Source organism: Medicago sativa, chromosome 3 (genome assembly GCF_051527215.1).
Source record: "Medicago sativa cultivar Bolivia chromosome 3, Bolivia_mono, whole genome shotgun sequence".
Taxonomy (NCBI): Eukaryota; Viridiplantae; Streptophyta; class Magnoliopsida; order Fabales; family Fabaceae; genus Medicago; species Medicago sativa.
In genome coordinates this window covers 45,669,112-45,688,756 of record NC_140751.1, presented here as the reverse complement: position 1 = coordinate 45,688,756, position 19,645 = coordinate 45,669,112, and positions in this window count along the sequence as shown.

Sequence of the window (19,645 nt, the reverse complement as noted above, 5' to 3'; positions counted from 1 at the left end):
ACACTTGTTACCACAACCCTTAAATTAATTATATGTCATATCAAGTTATTGTGAGAGACAAGAATTAAAGAGTTGAGTTATATTTGTCATGAGCTGCACTACTACTAAACAAACCAACTAAAACATGAACCAACTATTCAAAATTACCACTTAGTAGTAGTAGTATACATAAGTATAGTATTATATATTTCAAAAAAATTGTGCAGGCAGGTGCCCTCACAGTGTTGTGAGTGGCTCCGCCCCAACACAATGGTTTAAGGTTAAAACGAATTTGTTCTTTTTCATATGAACATTGGTCTAACACATTCCAAAACACCATAAAGGTTTCTCCTTTCACGGTTTTCCCATCACCCTCTCAACATTTTTGTGTTCACTACTATTAAGTGAGTGAGGGTCAAAGAAATCGTTCAGATTTTTCTTTCTGATTAGGGAAAAATTGTTGGTGTTCCATAGAGAAATTAGCGGCAAATTTTTTAGATTTTGTTGACTAAGTCTGGGTTTATGGTGTACTTGAGAGAGAAAATAAAAAAAAAATGTTCACATTCCAACACCATAACCCAATAAATAAAAAACCCAGAAAATCCATTTTCTTCTCATCTCTTGCTCTTCATCAATATCTAAAAAAACCCCTTTCTTCTCTGCTTCTCTTGTTCTTCATCCTCTATCAATCTTTCTCTATGCCTAAATTCTTTGTTTCTTTCATGTTTCCCTTCTTTTTTCTTTCCAAAGTCCACACTCCCTCTTCTTCCTTCTTCATTTTTTTCATCTCTAAACAAAAATTTAATTGAAGTTGTTGTAAATTCTGGGTTCTGTTGTAGTTGGTTTGCTTTCTGGTTCTATAAATTGTAATGGGTTAAATTGAAAATGGTGGTAGATGCTTCTCAACAATCACCATCTCCAGATTCAATTTTGAACTCAAATGGTGTTGATGAAATTTAGAACTTGGATGGTAAACATTTCATACCTTGCTGGGTTAATTTTAACGAATTAATGTGTCTTTGAGAGACGAAGAAATGAAAATAGGTTTTTTAAAAACATAATTTGAGTTTTTAATTTTTGATTTTCTGGGTTTTTAATGTTTATGGTGAAGGTGTTAGAAAGATGGAATGAAGGTGATATGAAGATGATGAAGGGTATGAGGGAAGAAGATGAAGTTTTGAATTTTTGGGTTTGTTCCCTGTGCAAATTTTGTTTATTGATTTTGGTCCGTCTAACTTTGTGACTCAGCATATGGAACGACACATCAGCATCATCTGCCACGTCATATTCTGTTTGCCACATAGACGTTTTTGTAACAGATGATGACGAAAAGGACCAAAACCAAAACATTTATAACTTACAGGGGTTGTTTTAGAACAAAAAAAGATGCTAGGACAAAAACCAAAAACACGCGAACTTACAGAAACAATTTACAATATTTAAGCCTATTATGTATATCACTATCAAACACAAAATTGTCAACGCTTATCATCCTCTAACCAATGGTCAAATAGAGTTATTCAATAGAGAGACTAAAAGGATTTTGGAAAAGAGTGTTAATCCTTCATGGAATATTTGGTCTCTTATATTTAACGATTCTCTTTGAGCTTATATGACTTCCTAGGAAACACCACTTGGGGTGTCTCCATATAGGTGTTAGCATGTATTTTCGACAGGTTATAATAAATGCAGGCAACTAAGTTTGACTCAAGTGCTGAAGAAGTCTAAATCAGTTCGACGCTCAAGATGGATCGAGTTCGTGGACTTAGAGATATTAACATTCGACGGAGAGGATTCCACGAGCAAGAAAAATATCGAAGGGGAGTTGGTACCAGATCGACGAGCCAAAAAACAGTTAATGTCGAAGAAGATATCATTTGAAATTCAAAAGATGTCTAGGTTAGTTTTTAGCGGTTATGCCCGACGGTTTCTGTATAGGCAGTTACTTAGTATAAATAAGAGTTTTTCATAGGGAAAACGGGTCACAATTTGCATACACATAAAACTTACACACTCAAAATATCCGCAGTATAGGAGAAACGAGTAAACAAGTTGCAAATGTATGAATTTGTGTACCACTTTACATTCATTTATGCAATTTAACCTTTCCTTTTAAATTCCTTGCAATTTAATCTTTTTTTCTTAGCAATTTTGCTTCTTGGATTTGACGCGTGTTTGGTCCCGACTTTTATACTTTTTTTTTGGTTCACTTCAAGAACATTCATACTTTCTGTCAAACATAAACACAATATGCCCAGGGATTTAGTAGTTGATCTCTCAAGTTAACCGTTTTCAGAAACCAGCGTTTGTTTACTAAGAACCAGGGTAAAGAAATTGGCACGCCCAATGGGTCTATTTGTGTTGTTTGCTTCAAAAATATTCAGAAAAAGCGTTTTTCTGGGTAATTTGTTCGTTTTGTTTTCAAAAATTTTGATCCTTGTTGTGCATGTTCTTAAGGAGCAAAAAGAAACTCCTAGAAATGGTATGTAATACACGTAACAACGGTGCGTAATCTAGTTCATCACATCCATCGATGGAAAATGCAACATTAGAAGTTACTCCACAACAACAAAATCCACAAGTTACGCCAACCGTTGGCGTGAGTCAAGTAGAAACGCTGGGGGCGACGATGCCCACTCATGTTTCTTCAACTATACCCGCGGCAATATCAACTGTTTCTGCAGCCGCACAATCACAAGTTGGTTTTTGAAGTCAATCATATCCAAATACATGGTTCTTCGATAGAAACCAACCGTATGGCATGCCGTCATCTTTTATGACAGGCCTTCATACGAATCCATCTTCTTTTTCAGAGAGTTTTAACGTGATGCATTCTCCATTATTTCATCCTGGAGTAGGTTTTGCCGGTCCAAACCCTCAATAATCATTGAGCAATGCCTCTTTAATGGCTTGAAGAAAACAAAAGGAAGATACTAAACATGAAATGGTCAATATGTTAACCCAACAAATAGGTACGGTGTTTAACCCCCTAATTCAACAAACCCATAATAGTTACCGAACGTTAACCGACCAGATGGGACGAATCCCGATTTCTTTGGCGCGCCGCCTGTGCAAAACAGGCTAGTGGCTCAAAATCAAAATCTAAGGCCTGTCCAAATACCTGTTGAAAGACTGAACAATGGACTCCTTGTGGCCCAAATACAACAACCTATTGTCAAACCACAGCCATAAGAGGAGCTTGAAAGGGTCCCAATCTTGGTTCAAAGGAACCAAGACGCTGATCAAGTAGTTAGACAAGTTCAGCAGAATAATTTCAATGGTAGAAATAACATAGCCAACATAGTTGAAACTTTGTTAGTTCAAAATGGTTTTAATGTGGGCTTACATAGGCCTAATTTTGTATCTGCTTTGTCGAATTATGTCTTAGCAGAAGAATTGCCTAATGGATGGAAAATCCCCAAATTCACCAAGTTTGGTAGAGAAACTGAGGAATCTACAGTTGAACATATTGCTCGTTATCTAACTGAGGCTGGCGATATAGCAAACAATGAGAATTTGAGATTGAAATATTTTCCAAGTTCTCTAACCAAGAATGCCTTAACGTGGTTCACCACTTTACCTCCACACTTTATATTTACATGGAGTCAATTGGAAAAGGCATTCCATGAACAGTTTTACATGGGCCAATCTAAAATTAGTCTCAAAGAATTGGCTAGTGTTCGACTTAAAATATCAAAGTCTATTGATGATTATCTAAATAGATTCCGACTTCTGAAAGCTAGATGCTTTACCCAAGTGCCTGAACACGAGTTAGTCATAATGGCTGCTGGTGGTCTAGATTATTCTATTCGAGAGAAACTAGATACCCAATACTTAAGGGATATGGCACAATATAGATAATATTTTAGGATTCTTTGATGTTGTGTTTGGCAGTTCCTAAAGATGCTCCTACTTTTTAGGAGTTACTATATTTGTTACTATTTTGTTACGTGGATCAGCTGAAGGATCTACAATGTTCTGAAGCCTAACAAACTTATCAAACCCGTGCTACTTCAGTATATATACAAGACTAGAAGACCTAATTATTCATTCAAGCCGTCATTCAAGAGAATAGAGTTTTTAGGGTTTTGAGTCTTTGTTATTTGTGAGTCTTTTCTTGTATCGTTTTGATACATGACAAGGACTGAGTTTTAGTTTGTTAATTGTGAGCCTTTCTTGTATCATGTTGATGCAAGCATAGGACTGTTTTATGAGTTGTAAGTTGTTGCTACTCCTAAGCTTTGAAGCACGAAGGTAGTTTGTTTTTGAAGGTAACTTCATCAAATTGAGTTGTAATCTAATAATCACAGGGGTTGTGGTTGATTGAGGGAAGTGATATGGGATCTCAGATCTAGGAGTTCCTAGGTTGAAGTCAAGACGGGTAGGTCCTAGGTTTAGAGTTGTAAACGAGGAGTTTGTTGAGAATTTAGAATAGGGACTACACTAGTGGATTTCCTTCCTGGCTTGGCAGCCCCCAGAGTAGGTGTGTTTGTCACCGAACTGGGTTAACAATTCTCTTGTGCCTTTTATTTTCTTGTCTTTTACTTTTACGTAATTTGTGTTAGTTAGCACGATGTTGAAACATTAAGTTCAACATTTGTATTTGTAAGTCTGGTGTTGGAACATCGCATAGAACATCTTAATACTAACGTGCTAGAATTTCAAAGTTTAGTTCGGAGTTGGTCGAAATCAAGCAGTTACTGTCGAAAGAGAAGGAATTCAAATTCAAAGGCATCAATTTCTTATTAAGACGTTGGAAGCAGTTATAGGTTTGTGTAGTTATTTTCTTAGTATAAATGGAAGTTTTTCATAGGAAAAACGGGTCACAAATCTCATTTGCAGAATTCATACACTCAAAGTACCAACGTAGAGAAAAGAGTCAGAATGTATGTAATGATTTGCTGAACCATCCTTTAATTTAATGCAATGCAATTTACTTTTATTTAAGTTTCTTCACTTTCTGCATTTTGAAGTTTTACTTGCATTTCTTCATTGATTTCTGTCGAAAGACAAGTTACATAAAAAAAAACAGTTTTTTTTCATCTTGTTCATAAAGTAAACTATGAATATGATGAACATCCATACATTTTCTGGGAAAAGATTACACAACATGCCCTTTGATTTTTGGTTTGATCCGACTTATAATAATCAAAACTAGTCTTATTGTTTACCAAAAACACAGGTAAACAATTCGATGAGAAAAAATGAATGCCGAACAACATGTAAATGAAATGATCCATATACCTAATATGTTGACATAGGGTTAATTCCAATTATGTGATAGTTCATAGTTCAATAAGATAATACTTTGGTACATTAGAGCCCCATTATGACCCAATGATGTCCTTTAAGATGATCCTATGTAAAAGATTTGTAGCTAGAATGATAGTGATAATAGCTCAAAATAATAATAACCTTAGAATCAAAGTATTATTGCAATGTTTGAAACATTATTTTATTCTTAAGTATTATTACAAGGAAAATTCTATGGTGATGTTCTTCAATTGACTTTTTCGGTGAAGTTAAGCATCTCACTAGTGTTATTGTGTTGCCTTTCACACTGTATTATTTCATTTGTCCTTTTGGCTTTCTTCTCCTACATTTCTGCAACACATCTATTCCAATTTATTTTATTTATTTCCTTATATTTTTTTAATAATATATTTATTTCCTTATATAAACATTCAAAAAAAATCTTAATGAAATTAACACTGTAATTAATATTTGGTCAAAATTAATTAAGGCATAAAATGATTTTTTTTAAGAATAAAAAATTACGTAAATGTTAATGCCTAAAAAAAACGTAAATGTTAACTATCTTTGATTATCCTTAAAAAAAACTATCTTTGATTAATTTTTTAATTAAACCAGTAAATAAATTAAATAATTGTGCCAAAAAGCCTAATAATTTGCTCAAGAAAAAAAGTAATTATCTTCATCTTCAACCTTAAATTCAACCTTCATCAAGAAGTTCAAACCCATATTAATCTCATTCTTTTTGCTTGAGTTTCATAATAGCTTCAAACCCAAAAATTGATTTTTAGTATTTAAAATTAAAAAAATATTTTAATTAAATTTAAAACACATAAATGTTTATTAGATGGAACAAAAAAAAATCAAAACTTAGAGAGAGAGATTCATTCTTTTTTCCCTCTCTTCTTCTTCAACCCATTCCATAAACTCCAATAACGTTACCAACACATTCATCTTCATCCTTGAATTTTAAATTCTCAGATCTAGATATACAAACCATTACACACATAACTATCATCAAATCATAATCAATCCTTAAAATTCTCATCCAAAGTTCAAAGAATTGGAGAGCCAACCGACGAGCAACCCATTGTGTAGGATAGGTTGTTGTCGATACCATGGAGAAGAGAAAACGAAGAGGCCGCAAACCTTCTCTCGCAGATCTGCGTTTTCTGGGTTTTAATTGGATTCGGATTTGGAGATTAGGGTTGTCACTACTAGAAAAAGCAAAATTCGAGAGGGAAATTAGCGACAGAAAAAATAAAATCCCTCAAAAATTCCTTTGTCGCAAAATTTAGTAACGGAATTTGAGAGGGATTTCATGTTTTCCCTCACTAATTTTTGTTTTTTTAGTAGTGTGTGGTGAGGTCGTCGACGGGTGATGGTGATGGTGACGGTGGGGATGAGGGAGGAGGAACCAAGGTGATGATGAATTTGGGATGAACTTTGTGATGATAATGCTTGACCATTTGATTTGTTTACTGATATGTGTTTTGCCGATACCATTTGATTTAAGGGGAATAAATATTGTTTGGGATTGAAAATAGTAGAGAGGGATTAAGAAAAATACAAGTTTGATGAATTTTTGTGAGTTTGATAAGTTTTTGGGAAGGAGGAATTTGGTGTTGAAGATGAAGATGAAGATCTAGGAAGAAGGAAAAATTCTGGGTTAAGGATGATGAATTTTTGAGTTTGGTGTTTTTTTGTTTTTAAAAACAGAAAATTAATTTTTCTATTTAAAAAATCGCTTTTTAAAGGATTAAAGCCAAATCAGATGCCACATGGCCACTTATGCCTATTCACCGTGCGACACGTCAGCTCCACAGTGACAGATGGCATCTTAAATGGGGCAAGGGGTATTTTTTAAGGACAGAATTTTTTGCGGGGATGGATTTCAGATTTTTTTTTACAAGGACCAAAACTTAAAAAAAACAAAAAAAAAAAACACAAAAGCAGAGTCTTATCAGGGATCATCGAACATGGGTCCCAAATGCAAATTGTATATGCTCGCATTAACAATTATCTAACTCAACTCAACCAATGTGCTATCATGCTCTTTTGTTATCTCTTGCAATTGAATAACTATTAGTATCAACTATCTTCTCAGTTTCACAAGTTAGTTCTATATCTCTTCCATGACTAATATAATTGGCATCCAACCCTTGTGTTATTTTTATTCTATTTTATGGATTATAAAAAAAAATTTATATTAATATTTATTTTTCATGCTAAATAATAAATGACATGATGTATAATAGTCAACGATTGTGTAAAAAAATCTCATGACAAATATTTATTTGTCTTACCTCCGGAAATCCGATATGATAAATTCCAGTTCTTGTATCCTTATAGGTCTACTAAGGTTGTTTTGAACGGTCTGATTGATTTTCCTTATTGCCTTTCAAATTTTAGCCACGTTTTCAGTCCCCAGAGTAAACTAGTTCCTAAGTTGACTAGTTTCTGAGGGGATAGTTCGTCCGATCGACTTATTTCCGGGAATCCGATATGAGAAATTCCAATTCATTTATCCTTATAGGTCTACTAAGGTCGTTTTGAACGGTGTGATTGATTTTCGTTGTTGCTGTAACAGCCCGATTTTCGCTAGATTTATTTTATTATTTATTATGTGTGTTATATGTGCTCTTATGTGATTATTTGCCTCTGTGTGTATTTTTGGTTGGGAATTGTAGAATTCGGTGTTAGAAGGGTATTTTAGTCATTTTGGACTTAGGGGCATTTTGGTCATTTTGAGAGTAGGGGTAATTTTGTAATTTGGTTGAGGATTAGTTTTGGTGCTTAGTGAGAGTCGTTATTTTACTAAGTGCTAAGGAGTTGTAGTAATTTGTTTTATTTACAGGTAGGTGACCGTTAGTATTACTTTTTACCGTTAAGTGAGTAATAACATTTTGAGGTTGGAATAGAAATGGGTTAGGCCCATTAAGGTGTTGTGGGTTAAGCCCAATTAAATAGGACCTATATATACTCTTGTTAGTAGAGAAAATAGGGTTTTTCACCAACATTTTACAATAGAGAAAGATTCAGATAGAGAGAAGATAGGGTTGAAGAAGAAGAACAAGAGAAAGGGGTTGGAGGTTAGAGCTGGAAGAGGAATTCATCATCTAGGAGCTAAATTGAAGCTTGGGTTAGAGATTCTTGGTGCTAGAGGTAAGAGGGTTAGGTTTCACTCATAATTTCATAACTTTTCCCTTTTACCCATTTTTATGAAATTGATGAATTGATTTTAATTGATGTAAATTCATGCATGATTGTTGTTGTTATGTTTGAGAACATGATTTGTATGATAATTGTGTTGTTGTTGTTGAATTTGTATGTCAAAATGGGTATATATGAATACGATATGTTTTTGTGTGAAATTGATGAAGAATGAAGTTGTGGTTGTTAAATTGTGGATGATTTCATGATTAGATGTTGTTGTTGTTGTTAGATGTGTTGTTGATGAATTGATGCATTGGGTATCATGAATTGGAGAATTATGATGAGATTTGTTGTTGTTGTTCAAATTTGTGAAGTTGTGTTAAGTTGTTCATGTGAAGGACAAAAATGAAATTTTGATATATGAAGTTGTTGGCTGAGTTTTTGATGTTGATGGATGAATTGAACTTGGTAGAATTTCTGCTTTCATGTTGTGATTGTGTTAGTCGAGTCGTTTGGGAGAAAACGAGATTTTCGTGTGAAAATTCGAGTGTTAACCATTTTGAAAATGAGAGTGATGTGAGGTTTTGGAAAATGATTTTGGGATGGTTGAAACTTGAATTTTTCTATAGATTATGATAGGACTAAGTGTCAGGAACGCGTAGGCGAAAACAGCATCGAAAATGGGTTAACCGTTTGATTTTTATGCGCGAAAACGTGAAGGTTAAAAATCTAGCGCTGTCTGTCAAACTAAGAACGTGCCACGATGCGGGGCCAACGTGCCACGATGGTGACCAGAATTTTTAGCATTTTTGACTCTGGAAAAATCGTGCCACGATGGGAGTCTCACGTGCCACGATCATGTCAGACCAGAAACTTTAAAAATGCATTTTTCTTCAATCCAATTGTTTCCAAACTTGTTCCAAAGTGTAGGGGCTTTACCCTAACCATCTAGGGGTGTTTTTATGAAGGAAATAACTTTGTTTAAAGGGGTCTATTGAGTTCTTATGTTGCTTGGCATTGAAATGAATTAATTAAGAGACGAACTTGGTGAATCCTATAATTTTGTTGTGTTTGGCCGATGAAATGCTTATGTAACCTCTACTGCACGTACATGTGACTTATGAGAATACATGGCAAAGGCAATTAGGCTTGTTTACTTGGTTTAGACTTAAATGCTCAATTATTTTCAATGTTGTGATTTTTGGAGACGAACTTGGTAGAAAATGATTTTTGAGAGCCAATTGCTTATGAACCCTTTATGAATAGATTAATATGATTATGAGATGATGTATGAATGTTTGTTGAGTGATGTATATGATGTTTGTGATCATATGTTGTATTTATTCCTTTATTTGGATTATAAGGAATTATGTGGAAATGTGGCAACTATATGTCGATTTATGTGGAGATGATTGAAGATATATATATGCGGCAACTATATGTTGATTGACTTGTGGATGTTGTTGGTGATTGTATATATGTTAAGTGGTGGTGAATTGGTGTTGATTTCATATATACAAGTATTGGTGATGTTGAGGTGATTAGTTTGTGTGAACATATGCATTGTAGTCGAGTCATATGTTCATGCATTCATGACTGATGGTGGTGGATTTTATATCCAATTGAGGTGATTACGATGTTTTTGTTGCATCGAAGGTGACGACCTTGAGGTGATATGGTACCGCATACATCTAGATGAGTCTAGATCCATTGCTTACATTGTTGGTGAATTGAAATGCATTTGAGTTGTGCATGATGATTGAATTTGTTAATTGTTAATTGACATGGTTGAAATTATGATATGTGTGTGATACACTTGTTGATATGAACTTGAAATGATGATATTGAATGATCTTGAATGATATGAGTATTGAGAATACTTGTGTATATATGTATGAAATGTTCTTGAATATATCTTTCATTTCCAATGATCTTGATTAAATCTTATATGGATTATGATGATGTATGATAACCCTCAGTGGTTTACCACCTGCCTTTACGTATGGACGGGTATATGGAGTGCAGGATGCTTAGACTGTTTGCTTGATGTTGCCGAGGAGCGGAGTTCCTCTTTTTATGTGCAAGTGTCTAGATTAGGGCTCTGATCTAGGATAGTACTTGCATGTTGGATTTTGTTTTGATTATGTAGTTTGGAGTTGAGACATTGATTGTATCTGAGAGATGTATCTATTGTCTTGAGATTTGGAGATGTTATTCACATGGTTATATATATGTTCCGCTGCTATGTTTATGAGACTTGACAATTTATACATGTTATTTGTTGTGGTTTGATGACGTAACATCTATTTCTAGAATATGTTTGTATATTCGCGCGTTTTACCGCTTATTAGAAGTAGGGTGTTACAGTTGCCGTTCAGATTCTAGCCATGTTCAGTCCCCGGAGTACACTAGTTCCTAAGTTGACTAGTTTTTGAGGGGATAGTTCTTCTGATCGACTTACCTCTGGGAATCTGATCTGAGAAATTCCAATTCATGTATCCTTATAGGTCTACTAAGGTCATTTTGAACGGTCTGATCGATTTTCCTTGTTGCTGTTCAGATTTTAGCCACATTTCAGTCTCCAGAGTAAACTAGTTCCTAAGTTGACTAGTTTCTAAAGGGATAGTTCGTCCGATCGACTTACCTCCGAGAATACGATCTGAGAAATTCCTGTTCCTGTATCCTTATAGGTCTACTAAGGTATTATTGTTTTTGAAGATTTTTTTTTTGTTTTTTTTATTAATTTACTATCCATAAAATAATAGAGTCACTTTGCTTCACCATCTCTATTCGGTACAAATAGAATTTTAACTCAATATTTATTCCATATTTTTTTTTGATACTATTCAATAATTTTGTAGAGATTAAGTGATTAGACAAAGACATATTAGTAAAATTGGGGCACTAACTTTAATATACACAGTGTTATGAAACTATTAGAATAAGAATAAGAACAAGATTAAAGAAAAGAAGAGAGAATAGAGAGAGAAAGAAAGAAGATTATATTATTCTTCTGTGTTGTACAATATGTTACATGTGGTCTCTATTTATAGAAAAATACAATGATATGACTTAAGAGTTAAGTACTTAAGGGATAAGTACAAATAGGTTGTGACTTAGCGGATAAGGAATATGGTGTCACTAAAGAGATAAGTACAAGGGTTTGTGGACATCCACTTATTATATTCATAACACTCGCCCTTGGATGTCCATCAAGGATATGCCTCATTAAAACCTTACTAGAGAAAAACCCAGTGGGAAAAAATTCTAGTGAAGGAAAAATAGTACAACATCCTTTTGTGTCATAATCTGCCTTGTTAAAAACCTTACCAGGAAAACCCAATGGGATAAAACCATGGTTAAGGGAAAAAGAGTGCAGAACACATTTGTGTCTCCCCATCATAAAGACAATTATATATGAGACAAAGAAGGTCAGATAATCTTATATGCTAGTTATCCAAAATCTTTACTTGACAATGACTATGTAGAAAGATATGGTATATCTCCATGCTCGTCTCCAAATTAGCAGTTCTTGAGATATTGTCTTCATATTGAGTTGTAGAAAGAGTCTCCTTATAAAATTAGAAAACCAAAAGTTTCTTCTATGTGTGAAATCATAATCCTTAATAAATAGCATTATCCACTTTCTTGATGTAGTGCTAAAATTTTCAAATGATCGGATGATGTTGTTGTTTCTCTAATATACAAATTGTATGTTGACTTTGCTGCAATATCTGCATTTACTAATATTGACAAAAATAAAATACAATGATATGTATAATAAGCAAAATACATTAGTGTCCTCACCTGACCAATTCAATTTGTTCATAATTTTCTTGAGGACGTGATCTTTACTCGTATCAAGTGACATCACAATCATTCTATTACATAGTCAGCTAAATTTGTCCATATCAACCTTTATATAACAAATTTTAGAATCTCTTCAGGAGTTCTAATAATATTTTATACCATTATCATAAAATCGATTATAACAAATTCATTTTCATGTCCTTAAAATGGACAAATGATGACATCTTTCTAATAGTTTTGATAATGTGTCTCACACAAATGAAATCCTTCAGGGAGTTTTATATAATCACCACTCTCAAGTGAGCCATACAAATATATTGTAGCACATCTTTCGTATAATTTGAGCCTTTCATGTGCTACTGAACTTAAACAAGTATGAAAAAGTTCTTGAATTCACTTCAGGTGAATATGTCTTTTAATATTAAATGGTAGACATTTATCAATTCACTTTCAGTGAACATATCAAACTCTCTATATAAGTATTTTACCATTCTAATTCCCTTTTCGCGCAAAAAATCATATATACCCCTTTAACTTCACACCTTCATGTGTGTGGACAACAAGTCCAAAAAAAAATCATGCTTTATGAAGCAAGTTTGATTTCGCTGGAATTGTCTCATTCCATTCTGTAGATATTTTCTTTATTTATAATCTTCAATCGACTTTAACACATGATGCTCATTACTACTTATCACATACAACGCTATATTATATCCAAAAATATGTCGACATTAACTTCATAAATTTCATTCATGACATAATTTATCAATATTTCATAAATTTCAGGTACCTGATCAGTTCTTCTGGAACTGAAAAAATCAATTACGTCATAAAACTCTTTTTAGAGTTTCTATATCCTTGTTTGGGTTATCATTCCTTTAAGCTCCTTTTCTTATTTGAGACTTTTTCTATTTGGAACCGACTGATTTACCATGCTTTAGGCACGGTTGAGATTTATTTGCAATATTAGATTATCCTACATGGATATCTATTTCATTTGGAGCATTAACAGCTGATATTCAATTTGTTTAACTTTGCAAATGAGTTATATTTTGAGGATCAAGATGAGACAATAATATTTCCTTTCAAATAATTTATTTGAACTTCAGGTTCATAATTTTTAGCTGCTTATTATCTCCCCCTAATATTGGGAAAATTATTCCATCAATTGATAATTAGCCTACTAGGCTTTAAACAAATTGGCTCAATATAATATATGATAGATGCAGATTCATATCAAATATATTTTCCCAATATTCTTTCAAGATTTATCTTATTGCATCTTATTGGAGCAATTGTGACATACACAGCACATCGAAAAATTCACTTAGATGAGAAATATCAGGTTGTTAACCTAAAACCAATGATAAATTAAGGGGGCGACTTACATATAGTAATGTGTTGGCTTGATGCATATCAATATCTCAATATACAAGATTATTGATTCTCAAAATAGAGTTTATAAGACATGGTCTCATAACCAAACTAGAGTTTATAAGGTATAGTCTCATAACCAAAATAGAGTTTATAAGGTATGGTCTGATAAGTATCAATCATACAATTAACTTTAGACATCTAAAGAATGGATCTCCAAGTCCATTTTTATGAGCATATGCTATCAGCTGTTCAATATCAATTTCAATTGACAAATGATACTTATCAAATGATTTTTGAAAATTTCAGAAAATAAACTCTTAATCAAAATTGTTGACATAATAATCTCACAAACTTCTGGTTGTGAATATACATGTTGATGCATCGATTCAAATCATATAATATCCAAGTGATTCACATGATCAGTGTATTAATTTAAATATCACCTTATATAAGTGAGAGACTCGTTCTTTTAAATTGCCAACTTCTTATGGGAACTAGTAACACACAATAGTTACTAAATTGAAGAATCTTCTGGCTCTTTAATATATATCCATTTTTTTTAATTAGTTTATGCATCATATAGATCCGGGATAACCCAACCGGTCTTGCCAATGATAAATTGAATATAATTTGATTTATAATAATATGTGCTTCCATTGCACAAATAATATAATTTGTAAGCTTCTGGTTTACAATAAAATGTGCTTCCATTGCACAAATAATATAATATGTAAACTTCGGGTTTACAATAATTTGTGCTTACATTGCACTAATATAAGTGTAGTATAAATAAGAGAAAAAAATTCACTACACTTATTTTCTTGAGAGTATATCCCATAATACAGAGATATTTAATAATTTAGATGGATATCTTATATCTCAATAAAAAATTCATGAGAATGTAATCTTATTGTGTAACTTATTCCTCCATGTAACAATAAATTAGCTCTTCAGGAGCCTTCAATAATTTTGTAGTTCTTCAGGAACTATATCACAAGTGATAAAAAAATCATTATTTTAGCAATCCTTTTGGGATTGTTTAATAAACTCAAGAATCCGTATTTGAAACATGATTTGTAAACTTCTTGTTTACAATGGTATATATTTTATTTATTCCAATCCATTTGAAACAATAATAAACAACAACAAAATTCTACCCAAATGAAATTACATAATGAATATTTTAAAACCTTCATTAATCTTTTGCATTACCATAATTATATCAATTATAAAATAAACTAAACACGGAATTTCTTGAACAAGTAAAAATTTATAAATCATACAATTTTTCTTTCAAGGTACTTTTTAGCCACACACAACTTACGAATAAAATATCTTTTCAAAGTTTAACATCTTCAAAATGTAAATTATGCGTGACATCAAAATAAAATAAATTTATTTCATAAGAAAAAAATACATATCTAACATAAAATATTTATGAGATAATAATCATGAAGGAATTTTGAAGAATTATGTAGAGAAGAGTTTGTGCGTACCTTGTAATTTAAACCTTCTAGAAGTCTTATGCAATAAGAAAGAAGAAAATCACAACCAAACTTTGATCATAGAATAAGGAAACAATCTTGCACGATTCAATCCATATAATAACACTAGTTTCCCAACTGATATAAGCTTACACTAATGGAATTGTATGACCTTGACATGCATCATATCAATAGTAATCTCTACTAAATTAATTACCATAACCACGATATTTGTTATATAAAATAAATAGTATGAGCCATTCACTTCTGGGAATGACATTCAATGTGACCTTTCACCATTTTAATCAAGAATCACTCTTTGTTCAATTACAAATGTGACTAATCTTTTTTTTTTGTTTTGTTTTGAAAAGGCTAAAAAGAAACTAAATGTGACTTTTCAAAAATATTATTGAAGATATTCACTTATTTTGCTACTTCAGAAGCATATTCGAGTGATATATAAATAAACACATTGTCTCATATTTTCCCCTTCTTTTTACCAGATCAAATAGATCTTATAAATTTCTACCATGTTTTAAATGTGTAGTTTTCTTAGAAAATCAAACACAAATATTTATAAATGAAGATCAAAGAAAATCACTGTTTCTTATTTATTTATTTTTTACAAAAATGTTTGACTTTAAAATATTGGTTCTTTGAGAACTATACATCAAATTTAAATGATGTTTTATAAGACAACACTATTAACACTATCATTTTAATAGTTTTAAATGAAAAGATAGTAAAAATATGAATAATTCTTTGGAATAGTTTGTTACTTCTATCCCAAATTTGTTGCAAGGTTGTTACATTCGTAACAAAAAAATGTTTCTCATTAAATAGTTTGTTACATTAATTTGTTACATAACAATTTAAAATATAGCAACTAAAATTTTCAAAGATAAAATTAAAAGCATTATAGATTTATGTAACAAATCAATATGTTTTTGAAGATTCACATAACAAAAAAAATCATTAAAAAATTAGGCAACAAATTAATATATTTATAGGGATGTATGTTACAAAAACTAGAATTTATTCATAGACTAATCTTTTATTAATTATGTAACAAATCAATATGTTTTTGAAGATTCACATAACAAAAAAAAATCATTAAAATAAACAATTCATAACAAACTAGAATTTATTCATAGACTAATCTTTTATTAATTTGTTCCATAAAATTTGTTTTGAACGAAAATTTGTTATGAAAGTTTGTTACAAAAATATCTAGAATTCATCCTATATAAAACAATTTTCAATTTCAAAAATCATATATGCTATTGGTTAAACAAACAATTCATATTACATCCCTTTTTGTGGAAATTTTCAACTAACCATGAATTAAAATAAAATTTAGCAACATAGCTAAATTGAATTCGAGTATTAAAATTAGATCTTCAAGAACTATATAACTTCTAATTTATTTGTGCAATCCTTCAGGGATGCATATCATTGGATTGATTTGAATTCTTCGGGGGTTCATGGAGAATAAAAATTGAGTTTTTATGTTGTTCAATAGCTACTCAAAATCAAATCAATTCTTTGTGCAATCCATCATAGATGCATCACTATTGAATTCTTCAGAAATTCATGGAGGATAAAGATTAATTTTTAAGTTCTTCAAGAACTATGCAATAAATTTAAACCATAAAATCAATTCTCCAAGCAATCCTTCATTGATAACTCTTTTGAATTCTTTAGGAATTCAAAGCAAAAAATATTAAGTTCTTCGGGAACTACGCTGTTGAATTCTTCAGGAATTCACAGAGAATAATATTGAGTTCTTCAGGAACTACGGTTTTGAATTCTTCAGGAATTCACAAAGAATAACTTTTGAATTCTTCCAGAATTCACATAGAGTAATATTGAGTTCTTCAGGAACCATACAATAGATCTCTTTGATTTTATAATATGAGATCAATCCTTATGCAATACTTCAGGATTGCATACGGAATAAATGAACACAATAATATAATACAATTATGCAATACTTCAGGATTGCATACGGAATAAATAAACACAATAATATAATTAACATAATAATGATTTAATGTATCTATAAGGCACTGATTCCAATTGTCGGAATTGTAACAGTGTAACCTATAATCATCGATACAGAAATTAAAATTTACTTACAAAAAAAATAGATGAAGAAGAATTGCATTTCTCAATTGGTCGTGCTGATAACGTGTTATGAAACTATTAGAATAAGAATAAGAACAAGATTAAAGAAAAGAAGAGAGAATAGAGAGAGAAAGAAAGAAGATTATATTATTCTCCTGTGTTGTACAATATGTTACATGTGGTCTCTATTTATAGAGAAATACAATGATATGACTTAAGAGTTAAGTACTTAAGGGATAAGTACAAATAGGTTGTGACTTAGCGGATAAGGAATATGGTGTCACTAAAGAGATAAGTACAAGGGTTTGTGGACATCCACTTATTATATTCATAACACACAGGTAATAAATTGGTGGCATTATTTTGGTTCTCATTAATTAATGTGTGTAAATTCCTAAGACAATTAATTGTTCAGTTCAACTGTTTGACTTTAAGATCTTTGTAGAGAAATTCCAAAATTGAAAAACTGAAGACAACAAGAATCGAACCATGTACATGGTTGCAAAAAATCAAAATTGTAACCACCGTGTCATCCATCTTTTTATGTCTATAACCGAAATATATTATATATGTAAATATCTTTTTTTGCTCGAGTACGATTTTATCATATTAGTAGTAGGAGACAGTTAGATATTTGGACCATACTCGCTGCAGATTGCCTATATCTAGAAGCAATTTTAAATAAAAAAATTGATATAATAGAATTTTGAAAATTCGTTACTACTTTCAAAATATCAACACTAATCCAATGTTTCTATTAAATATTTTTATAATTTATATCAAAATTAATTAATTTTTTATAGCCAATGTTAACTTGTGCCCTCAAGGCACAAGTTAAGAAGTAAAAGTAGAAATGTTTTATTGTAATTAATGGATTTGAATTTAACTTTTTGACTTTTAACTAATTGAATGCACAAAATTTAAGAAATAATTTCTACATTTGGGTTGCTTAACATGTGTCCCAAGGGCACAAGTTAACATGACCCATTTTTTATCTATATATTTTTACTTAGAGATGCTTATAATAAGTTATAGTGGTTTTAATTCTTCATGAAGGATTTTTTTTCTTCACAACTTCACGAAAACTGTCTTGAAAATAATTCATTTATAGAAATTCATTGAATTGCCTCTTCATTTCCCATCCATAGTCGTACTCACGTAATGATCTATTTTTTTTTTTTCACAACTTCACGAAAACTGTCTTGAAAATAATTCATTTATAGAAATTCATTGAATTGCCTCTTCATTTCCCATAGTCGCACTCACGTATGATCTTCCAGTGATATCTTCATTAGAAATCAAATACTATGCATTAATTAGTCATCAAGAGATGTAAATTAGTAGAAGAAAATGACCATTAAAGCCCTTAAAATAATGATTTAGTGAGTTTTAAAAAGAAAATTTTCAAACAACTCATCATTAATACGCTTTACTTTAATGAAGAAGTCGGGCAATTGACTACTATCTGATAGTAGGAAATTATGATCAAGTTTTGATCTGTCCTTTTTAATAAAATAATGTTTTCTTATCGCCATATTTGAAGGACATAGATCAAAACTTGATCATAATTTTCTACTATCAGATACCATGAATTAACGTTGTCAGCATATTGATGACCGTTTGACCAAGATAGTCTGGATTTCAAACTCGAAGTTCTGGTTTAAAAAAAAAAAAAAAAACTATTGTTGTGATTTGTTTAATCTAAATGCAGGTATATCCAGCAGCATAATGTACATAAAAATTATTTATGCTTAGCTAAATGGAATACAGTATAGAAACAAGTGAGGGAGCTAACCATAGAAAGTATAGACACCATCTTGAATAACAGGGAGTAATCCAAAGGGCTGCATATGAAACAAACATTAACTTTTTTTTTTCGGGACAGAAAACAAGCATTAACTTGTTATACATGAATATAATGGTGGTAGATAACATTTATGGTAAGAGGGATAGCAGCTCAGATTTCGGTGCAATCATCAAGGACTGTTGTCATCGTTTAGTTATAGATCTTGCAACCTTTGATGTTAGGTTCATTAGGAGACAAGCCAATAAAGTTTCGCATAACTTAGTTAGGGAAACTCCATCTATATCTAGTTTCCATCATTCCAATATATACTGAAACTCTTATTTTAAATGAAATGCATTAATCTTGTTTTTGTTAAAATTTTTTTTTTATTGAAATCAGAACATACAATAAAAAGATACTACTATATTGATTGAATAAAATAAAAAATTGATGGGCCAACCTCGTTCAAGTCATGTTTCACTGTTCCAGATTTTAATGACTTGTATGTGGATGATCTAAATGAATTAGTAGATTGAAAATCTAACTCTACTGAAAGAAATAGATAGACAAAATTGTTGGGAAATGACCTCCATAATTTCCCTCATCCGTGAACTGAAAATAGGCACTAACGGGAACATAAAATAAGCGTAATGACACATAGATTTTTAGTGTG